The sequence below is a fragment of the Castor canadensis genome, chromosome 16 (genome assembly GCF_047511655.1).
Source record: "Castor canadensis chromosome 16, mCasCan1.hap1v2, whole genome shotgun sequence".
NCBI classification, from domain to species: domain Eukaryota; kingdom Metazoa; phylum Chordata; class Mammalia; order Rodentia; family Castoridae; genus Castor; species Castor canadensis.
Genome location: NC_133401.1, coordinates 73,395,317 through 73,412,343, shown reverse-complemented (window position 1 = coordinate 73,412,343; position 17,027 = coordinate 73,395,317). Strand labels below are relative to the sequence as shown.

Genomic DNA, 17,027 nt, shown 5'->3' with positions numbered 1-17,027 from the left:
ACATTCACCGGAAAGAATCGAGAATCGAGGAGAAGGATCAGGAGTAGAAAGCGGGGAAGAGCAGTAAGAATGAAGGAAAGATCTAAAGAGCTACATAAAGTACAACATAGTACAGCCTGAGGATGTTTTTGAATCAAGAATATTTACTATTGGCTTTTAGCTTGTTTTGCTTTCCCAAAATTTTATTCAAATCTGTACATATCCAGGTGTAAGCAGTTTTTTGGTGGGAATTAAGTGAAAAATGTTGACTTTAAAATCCCAATAATGTGTTATTAGATGGACATCCTGAGCAAGATAGGGAGTTGTTCTTTCAGCAAGTCTGTGTGTATGGGTGGAACACATGTGTTTGTACATGATAGGGAGGGCCTTTCAAATCCTGGGCATTACAGATTTGTGTATTCATTTTATTTTCCTGATAACTGACAGACAGTGTCTTGTTGTAAAAACTAATCTCTGTTAGAACAGTTTTCTGACAGATAGAAGTTAAATGACCTGAGAGAGTGGGTGCCTTATTCTAATTTAAACAAAGGTAATATGATAATGGTGGTGAGTAGTCATAAACTAAATACAATGAAAGAACAAAAGTTCAAAATCAAAAGTGATCATAAAACAAGACCTTAGGTTTTCCACAGTCTGTCAAAAGTTTTTGCATCAATCACTTTTGGAGTAGATATTAAGACAAGATGATCTTAACTGTCAGCCAAGTAGCATATTGACAGAGAAACCCATATAACTGCTTCTTTCTCCACTGGTCTTTCTACTGCTTGCAGTTATATTCACACTCACTCAGATTTTTATGTGCATAAGAACTAGAATATAAATTTAATTTGTTCAATGTGGAATTGAAATCCTACAGAATTATCCAGGGGTATAATCAATGCTGTAACAAGGAAACCATGAGTTTCTCAGGTGTGGAAGATATTTCAGTGACTCTCTCCCACTCCCTACTAAAACGTGAACAGGGCATAATTTGTTCCATCATTTTCTGTGTTTGGAAGGCAGAGAGGGAATTCTTAATTGCTCACATACACTTCCCTTTCATTGCTCAGTTTACAAGCAATCATATCATTCCACACAAACTATAATTTCCTCTTTGTTATCTTTGCCTCCTTCAGACAAACAGGATTCACTGAAGAAATAATAATGAGTCATTACCTTTGATGTCAAGACAGAATTGTGCCAAAATTAGAGATTAACGCATATTAAGGCAGGCAAAGAGAATTATACTTCTAAATGTATGAACACCCTGTGGTTTGTCGTTCACTTGTCATAGAGTTACATACTTATCTATAACCTTGAATTATTTGTTTTGTACAGTAGTAGCTAGAATTTGAGGTATCATAAGGTCAACTGTAAACAAAAATCTAATAAGAGTTATTTCTCAGGTAGGGTCTCTCATTTTTGCTCTGGGCAAACCTTAGACCACTATTTTCCTACCTATGAAGGAAATTAGCTTGGGTCCCCAAGCTCAAACCCCAGCATTACCTAAATAAATAAAATGAATATAAATGGATAGAAGGGATAAGAAATACATAGAATTTCCTTCTGTCCTCCAGCAGAAAGTAGATTCCTTTTGTGTGGTAGTATTGCCATAGCAGACAGAATTACAGTTAAAGTCAGGCAATTATATTTTCTCCCTGGTTCTCTCAACATCCTTGTGCAGGTCTTTGAACCTCTCTGTGTCTCTGGCTCTTCATCTGTAACGTAGGGATGACTGCACTGCCTTTTTCCAGAGGAGGGAAATCTTTATGGGAAGGTTTAATGAGATAAGATTAGGCAGAGGGAAGTGGTCCATGAAGGCAAATCATGTGGTCTGGATATTTGAGGTCTCTTTGCTAGAACATGGACTCCACAAGAGAAAGAGGACATGTCTGTTTTGTTAATCAATAGCTTCCTGGAACAAAAGCCAGACACATGGCAGGTATTTAAATATTTGTGGATGGAATAAATTCATGTGCGTTATATTGTGGATAGCTTGGCAAGTCCAGCTGGAGCCTTCTTCAGCTGGAACATATAGATTCAGCTAAGAAATGTCATCTCAATATCTTCTGGATGAGTTTATCTTGTGCAGTGGCACTCTGAGCCACTTCACCTTGTACTCCTTCACAGGCTGTATCTCCAGATCTCAGATAGGACAGCAGAGTGTTGTCTCGAGGTCCCAGGCTGACAACCCCAATTGCTGAACCAGAGTCCATGGAACCAGCATTTTGACTATGTGCTCTTCACCTACTGGACCTCATTAGTGGTGTCTGTTGATGTGACATCAGCTCTCTGTAATTACTGCTAGATTTGCCTGTTATGGTCCTAGGGGTGTCTGGCTACCTGCTATTACCAAGGAGAATTAATTTGCCTAGAAAAATCACAGGGGTTCCCATTTCTTACAAGCTAATCTTACCTGGCACTAAGTTGCAGACCAGAATAAAGAGTTCAGTTGAGGCCACCTCTGATTATGAGATAAAAATCCATCTAAATCACATGCAACAACAACTAAAAGGAACCCATTATAGTACTCAGACAGCAGGAAGCAGCACAACTCATAAGGGCACAATTTAATGAAGGAGCAAAAACTTTATGAAAGTATGTCAAAATGAATGAGCAATCTCTAGGATGACACAAAGTATTCAATGTGAAAAAATTTTTAAAAATCTCATTACAGTTTAATGTATAGTTTCATTTTCTTGCTATGGCTAAGAGAGAGCTATTGATTCCTGGCAGCAGTTGGTATCAGGGATAGAATGTACCCAGGGAAGATGTCTTGTTTCTGGGATTTTCTGCTTTGTCTGGTCTTTTAAGGAGTTGGATTTATTTTTATTTATTTATTTATTTTGTGTGTGTATTAATCTTTTTTTTTCAGTTTTCTTTTATTATTCATATGTGCATACAAGGCTTGGTTCATTTCTCCCCCCTGCCCCCACCCCCTCCCTTACCACCCACTCCGCCCCCCCCAATACCCAGCAGAAACTATTTTGCCCTTATTTCTAATTTTGTTGTAGAGAGAGTATAAGCAATAATAGGAAGGAACAAGGGTTTTTGCTGGTTGAGATAAGGGTAGCTATACAGGGCATTGACTCACATTGATTTCCTGTGCGTGTGTGTTACCTTCTAGTTTAATTCTTTTTGATCTAACCTTTTCTCTAGTTCCTGGTCCCCTTTTCCTATTGGCCTCAGTTGCTTTAAGGTATCTGCTTTAGTTTCTCTGAGTTAAGGGCAACAAATGCTAGCTAGTTTTTTAGGTGTCTTACCTATCCTCACCCCTCCCTTGTGTGCTCTTGCTTTTATCATGTGCTCATAGTCCAATCCCCTTGTTGTGTTTGCCCTTGATCTAATGTCCACATATGAGGGAGAACATACGATTTTTGGTCTTTTGGGCCAGGCTAACCTCACTCAGAATGATGTTCTCCAATTCCATCCATTTACCAGCGAATGATAACATTTTGTTCTTCTTCATGGCTGCATAGAATTCCATTGTGTATAGATACCACATTTTCTTAATCCATTCGTCAGTGGTGGGGCATCTTGGCTGTTTCCATAACTTGGCTATTGTGAATAGTGCCGCAATAAACATGATTTAAATTCTCATCTCCCTCCTGTGCATGGGTGAAGGGTCTGGAAAAATATTTTGGTCCTAGAGTTAAAAGATTTTAAAACATTTTGATACTTAAATGCTACTTTATTTCCATCTTTAAAGAATGTTTCCACTCCCTTCTCTCACCAGCTTGCAATTAATTCAGAAAATGTTTTAAGACTCTTCATAAATGAATCTTATAAAATGAATCTTTTCACTGATAGTCACAATGTCATCTTGTCTGTGTTGGCCTTAAGTTTCTTAGTTTGCTTCCTTTTAGAAAAAGATGTGGTGTTGTTATGCCTTCACACAGAAATATCTTTCCTATAAGAAAATCTCAGCATGGTTAAAGTTCACTTTTAATTTGGGGACAAGCCTGGCAAATGAACCAGCTTACATTTGTTTTATTGTTGTCTTGATTTTCTGGACTTATATAAAATAGGCTATTAACCTGTTGCCAACTGTTATTTAGAGGGCACATAAATTACAGGGAAATTTCCAGATTGCTGGGACAGACTCCCTGCCACTCTCAAGAACAGGTAACAATCTTTTGCTTCAACAACAAAGCACCTGAAATTAACATGCATTAAGCCCTAAACTCTAGGGAATGCTTGAATTCGTTTTTATACACTGTGTCATTTAAGTCTAGCAAAATCCTTGTGAATTGGCTTCTTACTCCTTTTCAGACTGAGGGAATTGAGACTCAAAAAGGTTTTTTAAAACTTGGGGAATTGCACCCTAGCAGGTGACAAAGCCAGGATCCAGTGTCCAGCAGCCTGACTCCAGGATTTGGCTGTTGACTCTTACCGGCTGCCACCAGGGCAAAGATTTTGCACCATCTAGTGGCACTTTAACAATCTCACTGAGCTGTGAGAAGGGCACAGTCTTTATGATGCCACACAAAATACATTCATATTACAACCCTGCCCTGCCCCCAGGTTTCCTCCTTCGGGCAATAGGGAGTCCGAGACCCCTGTCTGCTGTAGAAAGTTTTTGAGAGTATTTGTGAAAATGCTTTGAAATTGCAAACCACTTATAAATAGGAAACCAAACACCCATAGTATAAAGAATAAAAAGGAATCAATGCTGACCACAGATCTGGGCCTGTGACCCCTTGATAAATAGAGCTTTTCAAGGAGTTTAACCTTAATGAGAGGTTCCTGAAGAAACTGTATCTGTGATCCACATGTGGAACCCAGAATCTTAGAAACTTCATGTCATTGCAGACCTGGAAGGTCTTTTAGTCGAGATCCTACCTCCTCATGCTTGACCCACCTCCACAATGGTCCTGGTAGGACAGTCCTCTTGCCTTGAGCAATGGAATACAAATGACTTTCAAGGGATGCTAATTTGCCACTTCAGACCATATGAAGTTGCTTTCTTCTATTAAGGTCTTTTAAGCCTGCCTGCTCACTCCTGAACCACTCTAGATCATTGGAATAAGAACGAAATACCCTTGTGTTGAGAATACCACATCTTGCACAAAGAGGGGGAGACTGTGGGGCTTACGCTATGTGAGTATGTGACACAGGACACCACCCTCTGTTATACCATCTTCTCCTGACTTCTAGCTAGCCTCAGAAGGAGCTGATGAAGTGCTAAGTGTGGCCCAGTCCCATGCATTATAGTTGAGTCTCTTACAAATGGCCCTCCAAGCGAAGCCCAGTCATTTGTAGGTGCTGCAATCAGAGGGAGCAAAGTGCCTTCTGCTCTCCATTTTAATGCCACTCATCATGCACATTTTCTTTATATTTCTGCATGCACAGGCTGAAGGGCATCTCCATCATTTCCCAAAGAGCTTTCTGTGAGGACCAGAGGGAGGATCATAAACTAATAGACAGATGCATCATTTGAGGAAGGGTGTCAACACTGTGCTTTAATCACTACACAGTCAATATTCTCCATCATGAATAACTAATTAGTGTCTCGACTCTGTTCCTCAGTTGTCATTGCAAAAATCCATCTGAGGAATGTCATCTGCACTTAGAAGGGACAAGCATCGTAATTAAGTTTTAAGCTATTACTTCAGCATGAAGCTGCCACGAAGTGTGAAATGACTGTAATTCACATTTTTAAGACCCTGAATTTATTAGCATCTATTTTCTGTTCAAGGTTAGGGGTATGGTGCTTGGGCTGTCAGAGGATTCAAATTCCTTGGTGCTTCGTTATTCTGGAGTGATTGGTTAAACTCAGATGCCAGGCAAGGAAAATCAGCATTAATGAGTTAGGTTGCAAAGATCTAGAAAATCATCTTCCTTTGTGAATAGGCAGTGGTAATGAAAGGCAAAAAAGAGACTTGGTATCCTTCTATGAATCATGGCAACCATAGTTGAGAAAGGAGTTGACTGATTGCTTCAAGTTGAGCATGATTCTGCTGGGATGTGACTATGCTACAACCCGTGGGAAGAAAAGGAATGTGAATCCTAAAACTGCTGTAAAAGGAGGAGTGGATTGTCCTCTTCTGGAAGTGACTTCTGATGGACAGAAGAAAGGCATGGGGGAAGTAAGTGCTTGAACAAAACTGGAGACCCAGGGAGACTGATGGCTCTCTGGTATAATGTGTGGGAGGCAGCAGCCAATCTGTTTCTGGCTGAGCACATACTTTTGGGGTAAATGGATATGTAATGACTCATTTAAGCTGAACCTCCCTAGGGCAATAGCTAAGGTGGAAGAGGACTCAGTTGGTACATCCAAAAATGAAGAGTATGGCACTATGTGTGTAATATAAAGACCCCAAGGAGACTGGAGCTGTGGCAAGAAACACCTCATTTTATTAGGAAGAGATGATCTTGCTGAGATGAAAAAATGAAGAGTGTTAGCCAGAAGGATTGCAATGAGTATTTCAAGAAATACTCAGAGGCAACAGGGAAAGGGTAGAATGGCTGAAGCCAACGGACAGAGGACAGAAGAAGGCTTGTGGCTAAATGGTGCACTGAACACACCTGTCTCCCTCTGCTCCTTCTGGAAATGATAATGCAGTGTCTATAAATGGTCTCCCCAAAGGCCCAAACCTACTAGGGTCAAGGAAAAGAGAAGAGGTAAGAGTAGAAAAGATGTCATCTTGGTTTGGACATTGGAAAGCAAAGAGCCAATGGTGACTTCATCAACAGATAACAAGAGACTAAAAGCCAAGAGCCTGTGGGTCTGGTGAGAACCATGCTGTAAATTGCTTCAAGCTGCAAAATCTTAGCTAGGCTCAATAGTCAGGCACCTTTGTGGTTAGGGATGTCTACTGGGACTACAATTAGGAAGACTGGGGTAGAAGGTGCACCATGGAAGACCATCAAACCCTAGGGACTGTTTCTTCATTGTACAGCCTGTGACCAGGCTACTGTCACATAGAAGACTGAGGTTGACTCTGAACTGTGTGATACCATGACAACTGAAGGTAACAGTACTATTAAGTAAGAACCTACATAGTACAGAGTGAGATCTCCAGGTCCTTCCTACTATGAACAAACTCAACCAGATTTACCCCAAGCTAGAGATTAGGAAGGAGATCTCTCTGGGGAAACTGATTAGCCCAAAAGACCTACAAATTTTGACATTTGGGGTCACCTACCTAAAAATCATAGCAGACCATCCCATCACTCAACCTGTTTTCCATGTACAGAGACTTCCCATCAGATTCTTAGTGCTTTAGTCTTACAAATGAATAGTTACGCATGAATCACCAATCATCTGATAAAGCTCCAATTGAAAAACCTGAGATCTGAATTTAAATCAATAAATATGCAGATAACTATCTATCTATCCTCTGTCTATCCATCCATCTATCTATCTGTTTGTCCATCCATCAAGAAAGCAAAATGCTTGAGAGAAACTATCATTACTATAACCTATAACCAAAAAGAAAAGAGGAACAGTACATCTGTGAAGTTAATGCATGATGTTATAAAAAGACACCACCACAGAATAAAGAACTTCTAAAAATTAAAATATGAAAGCTGGAAATAAAGGCTCAGCAGAAGGAATAGAAAGGGGGGGAAAGCATTAGGAGCAATAAAAATGAGAAAAGGCTGGAGGGGGAAAGTAATGGGAAATGACCAGGTGGGTTGTGTTAAGGTTAGAAGAGAGTGATTTGTTTTGGAGTCTTCATCAGTGGGACCTCCTGAAGGATCACAAATAAGGGAGTGACATTTGGCCCAACATGACACATGGCTCATGGCCAGGAAATTGGACAAGCTTGTCTAGTTCTTTATATTACAGTGTATTCTAACAAACCATGGACAATTCTGGATCAAGAAGGAAAAAAATAAAGTTATCCATTGGCTGATTTGTTTTTAATTCACTTTTGGTTTTCAACTTATTTCAGGTAAAATCTCTTGTCATCTTGTTCCTCTAAACTGTCATTACTCTTTGTTTTGAAAAGGTTATAACTGGAATAAAACAAGGCTGGCTTGCTGCCAGGATCATGAATGGTGTAATTAAGCAAGATTTTCTGTCTATACACCCAGCAGGGAGGGCCATCCTACTGAGGGGGAAAAAGGAGTCAAAAAGTATTCCTCAAGAATAACAGAATAATGTACCCTACATACTTTACTTAATAAATGACAGAGACTGACATTTTAATCAAGATGAAAACAATAACAAAATCACAGTACTCTGTTCTGAGAACAAGGTAGCCCTAACTCAGGAATCAACTTAGATAAACGTACACTGTTATATCCTCCATTATGGCTTTATCTTTGATATTTTTTTTACATTTAAATCCCTTATATTAAACATCAATCTAAAAGATATAGTTTTAGCTTTTAAATAAAAGCCACTTGTCTGGGATCCTGATGGTGATGGTGTCACATTTCCCCTCTCAAATTTGGATGAAAATGGGTTAAATACAAAGGTAAAGTCAGAAGGCTCAGAGCCCCTCATGGATGACTGTAGCTTCTGTAGATAGTGTGCTAGTCAACATCTAGGGATGATTTGAGACTGGTCTGTAAAATGCTTTTGCTGCTGTGGCACTCCCTTCAATATCTACTTGGATTTGAAAGATTAAAACCCTAAACCACTGTTAGGGAGGATGTTTGCTGCATCTATGTAGACTGTACTTCCAATTAATGCTTGCAAAGAAGCAAAATCACTAATTATGGTTTCTGAAAACATGTTTTTTCCCCCCTCTTTGATACTAGCCATGGTTCCTATAAGACACAGAGGGGAAGACTCAGTCTTTAATGCTTAGGAAAGTTGGCTAAGATACTTTGGGGTTGGTGTAATGCTCCCTGTTAAAGGATGGCCAAGTGACAAACCATCATCTGTGCAAAGCAAGTAGCATTTCTTCATTAATCTTACCTGACTTAGTTTTTCTCTAGCTTCTTATTCTTATGGGTTTTTTGGTAACTAAATTGAATCTATTCTGGCAACTTCTCTGTAATTCAAATATTTAAACTTTCTCTTTATATAATTAGGCTTTTTTTGCCCCAAATTTCCTTTCATTTTTTAGGATGCTATTAGGAAAATGGAAGGGAAGAGACTTCTATGACTGCCTTATAACAGAAACAGAGCAAACTCAAGATTCTAGAACAAGTACTTTTGTTCCCTTTGAAACAGTCTTGCTACATAGCTAGGTTTGGCTTTGAACTTGTGATTCTCTTGCCTCAGTCTCTTGACCGCTGGGATTACAGGTGTGCACTACCATATCTAGTCAGGGTATATATTTATGTGGAGTATCTGGTAGCGACTAAGCAGCCCACATTGAATCCTAGTTGGGTTTCTCTGTGCCCACTCAGCACCCAGTATCAGCTGTGGATAATACTGTAGCACACAAGCGCCAGCCTCATGTACACATCCAAACTAGTCCATCTGCTTTTGACTCAAGGAGTCTCCCTAGAAGCCTGCCCACCTTCACCATCAGTTATCCATCTGCATTTTAAAAAGGACTCCTGTGGATCCTTTTGCAAACCATTTCCCCTTCTTTCTGGAGTTGACAGAGACTTAAGAGTGCTATCCCAAGCCTTTCATCCTTCATGACCATTTGATGGTCTGGGTGGTTGTGGGACTTTCCTGTATACCGGCCTCTTCCCAGAGACTCAGATGAAAATGTGTAAAGGGATTTGCTTTTGACTTTCTTTAAAACCTATCTATTGGCTTCTTCCATTGACTCCAGGAAGAAAAGGCATCAGGACACACATACACATCACCATTGTCTTCTTGACATTCCCTATCTTCTTCTTCTCAGATGAGATTTTTTATTTCTTTTTCTGAATAGACTTTCCTTATCTTCTAGTTTGACTTTCCCTGATGTTATCTCCTATCCGTCCCTTCTGGACTTTCTAAGGCAGAGTTTTCATGTACAGAGGAGATGGATACAGAGCACATGGTTTAATATCCTCAAAATAAAATCTCTATCACATTTGTAAATAAGAGCTTTAGATATAAGTTTCAAGGGGGAGTATGGAATATCTCAAATATTCAAGTACAACTTTTCTCTTGTCCCACTGTTTCTCCTCCTGCACATTAAGAGGACTGTGATGAAAAGAGCACCCCAGAGAAATATTAGGGATAGAGAAGGAAAAGTAAACATGAAGATAAATTTTAACTCTAGTAAAAATGCTAATAGGGAAAAGAGGGAAGAATAAAAACAGGTTGAATACAGGAGGATGGGAAACAGGGAGGAAAAGGACATAGCAGATAGATTGACTTGCTTGAAAGTGAAGCAAAATGTATGAATTTTGGGGATTCAAACAGGATCACTTCAAAATTGAGGGGACCTCATTGTGCCTTAGTCTGTGGCTTTCAGACTTTCCCATTTCCTGGGCAGGCACCACAGAGTTGTGAAGAGCTGAGATGTATCTTTGGCAAAATGAGAAAACAGAGGTAACACACTGGTGTGTTTGTTACGGTCAAATCGATCCAATTTATGGGACTTTTATTCCAAGGCTATGTTGACTCAGTTGAACTATTCCTTTATGCAAAATGTTAATAGTAGGTATAAAAGTACAGTTGTCGATTTTGTTTTGTTCTTTTCTTTAATTGTAAAAGAACTGTTGACAACCATAACTGGATGGAAACTTTTGAGTAGTTGATGAAATTTTAATCTCTAGGAATTTCTGAGTTCTTGAGCCCTGATTAAAGAGAGCTGCATGGTCTCTCTTCAAAGTTGATACTTGATCAGTTTATATTCTCAGAGCTTATCCTGTATTCCAGGTACTGGGGCTCAGCTTAAGATATATGCTCAAATTCCCAAAGCAGATAGGCATAGGGGCCAAATTCAAACCCAGTGTAGGATATTGTCAATGTACAGCTGTTGGCCAATGTTGACACTATTTATTAATAACCCTTCTATTTTGTAATGCCCTTGACTATGTTATCCACTATATATTCTTTCATTTCTCTCTCTCTCTCTCTTGCATTGAGGTTTGAACTCAAGGCCTCACACTTGGTAGGCAGGTGTCCTTACCACATAATCCACTCCACCAGCTTTTCATTTCCCTTTTAAATTACTTCAATATTTGTATTATATGACCAAATAATTCTAAATCCTATATATGCAAAATAAAATTAAAAATCTTACCCTAAGTACATAGAATGCTGGGTGGAAGGAAAGAGAAGGGGAGATGAATAAAATTATAGAATATACCCACAAAATGTTTCAAAGGGAGAAATTTTTAAGGATTTCTTTTACCATGGTATTCCATTTCTTATACCAAGTACTCATGGTTAAGAAGTTCCATATCCAATACACAGTCTCTGGCTGTGTTTCTGCTTTAATATAAACTTTTTTTATTGTTGCTGGGTGGGGGTACACTGTAGCATTTACAAAGGTTCTTACAACGTATCAAATATATCATACTTGAATTCCTCTCCTCCACTGTATATATGTTTACATATTTTTAAATGTCAGACTATCTATCCAACACTGGGTATTTTAATTTCTTTGGGGGAAAGGAGAATTACTAAGCCTCTAATTAACTGAAATTTGTGACTCTAACAAACTGTTTTGGTAACTTAAATTTATAAATCACTGGGAGCTAATAAACATTTAGTTAGTTATAGACATTCTAAAATAAAATTAAAGAAATTTATTTTTGCCAACATGTGTTCTCTAATCCTAGATATACACAGACTTTAAATTTCACACATTCCCAAAGGCATTTAGTGTTCATACTTTACACTAAAACAAAAATCAAAGCAAACACATAAAAACACAGAATGTTCAAGTGCATACTCTATGTCAGAATTCTTTTGCCTTATATTGAAATCCGGATAACATGAAGAAAAATAAATAGTAACCAAGTAATTCTTCATTTATTTGGAGCTGTGGAGTGGGTTTGAGAATTGTGAATTTTTCAGTCTTCAATTGGGTGATATACTAATTTTCACAACCTTGTCTTTTGAACCACATCTGAAACAGACTTCACACAATTTCTTAAAGTACACAATTGTCATGGGGAAAATGACATTACAAGCCCCCAGTTTTGTAAGTACCCAAAAATGTTTTGGGGAGCCACAGACATAGTTTGGCCTATTTACCCCTCTACTAAATGGCCCAAGAGATCTTTCCTTTTGAGTCCTAAGACCTACTTATTCACTTTTTTATCTTTTCTCTCTTCATTCAATCAAAATGTCATTTCCTCTGAACAAACTTACCTAACTCTCCTACGTAGATTTTGTAATTCTTTGCCATTCTCTGTGTTTCTTCTGGCTTGGCTCAAACCTCTGACCTAGCAATGATCATATTGTATTGTATTTGGTGGTTATATTTCTTCCTTTCTTTCTTTCTCTTGGCAGTACTAGGGTTTGAACGCAGGGTCTCATGCTTGCTAGGCAGGCACTCTACTCCTTGAGCCACTCCACCAGCCCTGGGGATTGTATTTCTGTTGCATTCCCCTTAACTAAAAGCCACTTCAGCACTTATTTTATGTCTGCATTCCAAGTATTTAGTGTGTAACAAACACTTCCTAAGTGCTCCCTTATCGTTTATGGACTGGGCAATCATGTCACCATCCTTGCTATAACTGTTAAGTAAACAAGAGCATATGACATATGAGCTGAATGAGGATGTCAAAAATTCTTTCATAATGGCCTTTGCTTGTTGCGCCTTTGTGGTTCCTTCCAAGTGTGGGGCAATGTTTAGGGGAACAGTTGACTACCAGAGTATAGCAGTCCTCATAACCTTGACCCTCTTTTCACCTCTGCCTGGCATATGACTGCAACAGAAGATTTCACAGTCTACTTCGTGTTCTTGTAGGATCAGAATCCTAAAGCAAATGTCACAGTTGAAAGAAGTCCTTAGAGCACAGTAGGCATTCAAAGGCGCTCTCTATTCTAAAAGAAATACAAATGCGAAACTGAGTGGCCTATTTTCTGCTTTAGATCACGAACATCCTGAAATCAGTGAGTTTTCCATTTGTCTTTGTACAGACATCAGGGGGAAAAAAGGTGAACAAGTGAACATTTAATATATTCACATTCTGAGGTTGTGAATTTATTAAAAATCCAATTTCTAGTCAAGATTAGTTTTTCTTATTTCAACAGATGGATATAGTGCTTGGTGTATTTTTAAGTACAGTCTTGAACTAGAACAACACGGCATTATTTCAGAATTACCCTGCAAGGAAAAGTCAACAGGACTGCCTAAGAAAGACACTTGGCACAGACCTTTGTCACACTCATTACTTATCTGGAGAGAAGCATCCTTTTTTAGTGAATCTGAGCTCAACTCTGGATTATTTACAAACATCTTAGACAAGACTGCAAAATAGTAATGATAGTTACTCTAAAAAGAGACAGTAAACCAAAACTCTAGCAAAGAGGAAGCTACCTCTCCTTTAGCCAGCATCTTCTAGGAAGAAATGCTACAGGCCTCAAATCTTGTTAACAAGCAAGAAAACAAAACAACAACAAAAACCACAGAAAAAACCAAAACAGACAAAACCAATAAACAAAAACAAGAGAACAAACAAACAAAAAATCTTCACTAACTACAGGGAGGTTGCTTTCTAAAAAAGATGCAAATTTCTTACTTTTGATTGAGGGATGTGGACATTTAAGTTGGTGCTTAATTATTTTAAAAGATAGTGTATATGTAGATAAACTGTGGCCTATTGACTTGATTTGTTTCCCATTAATAACAAGTAAGACCAAGAAAAATCTGTGTACAGAACATTAAAGAAAATACAAAATTCTCACTAAAAATATTCTAATTTAATGAATTAAGTCACTGAGAGATTTAAGAGTCTATTAATTCACATCCCAAACTGCTTTTCTATTAAACTCCATATATATATATGTTTCTCTACAAGACAATCAAGTGATTGCATTCCTTTAAGCAAATCTTGACCTAGAGTATGACTTACGGGACTGGAAGATGTTAACACTGTAAACGAGTTTCAGTGTAAATTCTGAAACTCGTTTCAATCTAGAATTATTTTACAACAAAAAGTTAAAATAATATAAAGGGTTAGTTATTTGGAGCCAGAGGTGGTCTGGTTTAATTAATTGATTAATTTTTTTACAGACAGGTGTCCACCATTGGCTCAAGGCCACACAGTGGGTTTGCTGTGGGTACCGGAGTCCCACCCAGCACAGAAGCCCTTTGCCCTCCACCATGTTCACGTTGTGGGTGGACCCTGCTGCTTCACCTTATAGCTCATTCTTCTCCACCTCTTGACAGCAGTCCAGGGGCCTCACTTAAATCACATTGCTTCATTGAGGGAAGGAGATACACCAGTGTGAACACAGTCACACAGAGGACTGATCCAACTCTCATATCAGGGGCTAGGGGAATTAGTCACCAAGTTCAGTACTTGTTTACTCAGCATCCAAGGTCAGTACCAATCGGTAGGACGAAGCAAAATGAAGCACCAGAAAATGACAAATGTGAAACATTCATAGGTTAATCTGTGAGACACAACTGGCCATCTTTACAATAAATCAGTGTTTCCTACAAAGTGCTATTAGAGAAAAAAAATCCTGGAAGAATGAAAAGGCTTGATTATGTCATTGTAGATCCATGACTCAAGTAGAGCAACAGGGGCAAACAAAACAGTTTTGGAGTAGTGCATGAAAACACAGCATGCTTCATAGAAGAAAATGTTACTTCTAGCCTCTGTGGAATTTGCCCATAACTTTGAAATAAGTAATAAAAATCCATCTATTACCTGATGTCTTTATTTAGTTAGTTGTACCACACAGGAGATTTTTCTCATGAATTTTGGAGGTTTAATGTTTTACAGCAGGTTCTAGGGTTTCCTGTAGGTTTTGGATAGGTACTAGAAGCCATTCCCCAGCTCTGTGTGAACAAATTCTCTGCTCGGTGTTCTTCATTGTACAGGTTTCTACCGTGGGCCAATGCATAGAATTGTCTTGTTAAAATTTATAAGAAATGTTAAAATTTATAAGAACTGTACGTGTGTGTGAGGAACAGTGTGTGAATTTGATAAAGGCATAAAATAATGATCAAGCAAGAGTAAGTAGCATTTCTGGGTCCTTAAACATTTATCATTTCTTTGTGTTGAGAACCTCTGAATTCTTTTAACTAAGCTATGTAATGAATGGCTGTGCTGTAGAACATTAGAACTTACTCCTCCTATGTCATTATGCTTTGGTACCTGTTATTCAACTTCCTCATATCGCTCCTTCCCTTCCTAATCCCTAATGACCACAATTTCACTCTCTACTTCTATGAAATCAACCATTTCAGTTTCCACACGATCATGCTGCTTGTTTTTCTATGCTCTACAGTTCCATCCATGTTGCCATAAATGACAAGACTTCATTTTTTAGGGCTGAGTAATATTCTCCATGGTGCAGTATCTATTTGATATACCAATTTCATTGATACACATCCAGCAATGGGACAGCTATCACAAGCAGTTCTATTTTTAGTTGGGTTTTCCCTCCTCAGTACTAGGGATTGAACCCAGAGCCTCATACTTGCTAGGCAAAGGCTATTCCCTCAGCCTTTCCCCATTTTTTCCATTTTATTTTTGAGATAGAGTCTCACTAAGTTTGCCCAGGCTAACCTTGAACTGGTGACCCTCTTAGCTTTCTGAGTAGTTGGGAGTTACAGGCATGCCACACCACACCCAGTCCTGTATTTACTTTTTTGTAATGGCTCTACTATTTACATTCTCTCCAGCTGTGTACTGGAAGTTTCCATTTTTTCCACATCCTTGCCAGCATTTGTTATTTTGTGTGTTTTTGATTACAGCCATTCACCTGGTATGACATGATAACTAAGGATGGTTTGATTTGCATTTCCCTAATGAGCATTTTTTCCAAACTTGTTGGTCATTTGCATAGCCTCTCTTGAGAAATGTCTATTCAGGTCAGTCCTATTTTTACCAGGTTATTTGAGCGCTGTCTTTTTGTTTGTGTGGTTTGGGTTAGGTTTGTTTGTAACTACAGATTTATTTTAGTGCTTAAAACTACATTAGTCTCAATTTTTTCCTCTTATATTTCCCATGTTTTTTAGGTAATGAAGAGATTGTTCCACAGGGGAAAAATTATCTGTATAATATTTAGAGTTCAACTTCTTTTAGACAGAACATTTCTGGACACTGATCAGCACTAATTACTGCCTGGCTCTGTAAGAAACCTGCTCTTACTATGGCATGAGAGAAGAAAGAGAACCAGAAGTCCTGTTCATTAGATTGTCTGGAAAGACTTCTTACATCAAGGCAGGGGACACGCCTTGGCAGAGGACCAGAGCTCTCTCTTCCAGAGTCCTGAAAGGCAGGGGGTTGCGTGGGTGGCTTTGCCTTAATCATTCCAGCTTTGAGACTATATGAAACGTAAGGTCTAGTTGTCAGGGAGTCAGGTTACTTCTGCCACATGGAAGCTCAGCTGAAAACAGTGACACCAATCAGATCCAAAACCGTGTGGCATGATGTGTCGATTGGATTTTGCTGTGAAAAACTTCTCATTTCCCAGAAATCATCTTCTTTTGCCTCAATTTGCTTCCCTATGTTCAGAAAGACTGAGAGGCTCCACAAAAAAAATGCTGTGGATTTTGTAATGAGGGAAGCACTTCCCACTATTGAGAATGCATTTCTGTTAAAGGGACACATGCTCCAGTGTGGCCCTTGCTGCTTTAGCAAACCACATATCCTGAGACTGTATGGTGAAACAGCAGAGGGACATAGGCGATGTGAAAACATTTGTCTGTGCTCGCTGTCTACTATGAAATAGCTATCCAGAGCCATTTGCAGTCATTTGGTACCTTACTATTAATATTATTAATTTTATGTAAAAGAACTACCAGAAGTAAAGGAAACTGGTATTCACTGAATTCTTCATGGTCACAATTATATCCTAGAAATTACAATTAGATTTGTTTCGCCCTACCATTTTTTTTATGTGTTTCTCTTTGGAGACTGGGGACATAGCTCTTTGATGGCTAGGATGGCTATCAGGCTACACTTCTGTGTCTGTCTGTCTATTTCTGCAGTTGGTGGTAAAGGCACTCTCTCACAGTCTTCCTCTGCTAAAGCCCCATGCTTATGGATATTTGAAGATTCAT

At 38.7% G+C, this 17,027-nt stretch overlaps 1 protein-coding gene across 8 annotated transcripts in view; it reads right to left on the bottom strand.

Moving 5' to 3' along the window:
* Sgcd (sarcoglycan delta) overlaps positions 1-17,027 on the bottom strand; it is a 940,103-nt gene that overhangs the window by 87,650 nt on the left and 835,426 nt on the right. The window lies entirely within an intron of this gene.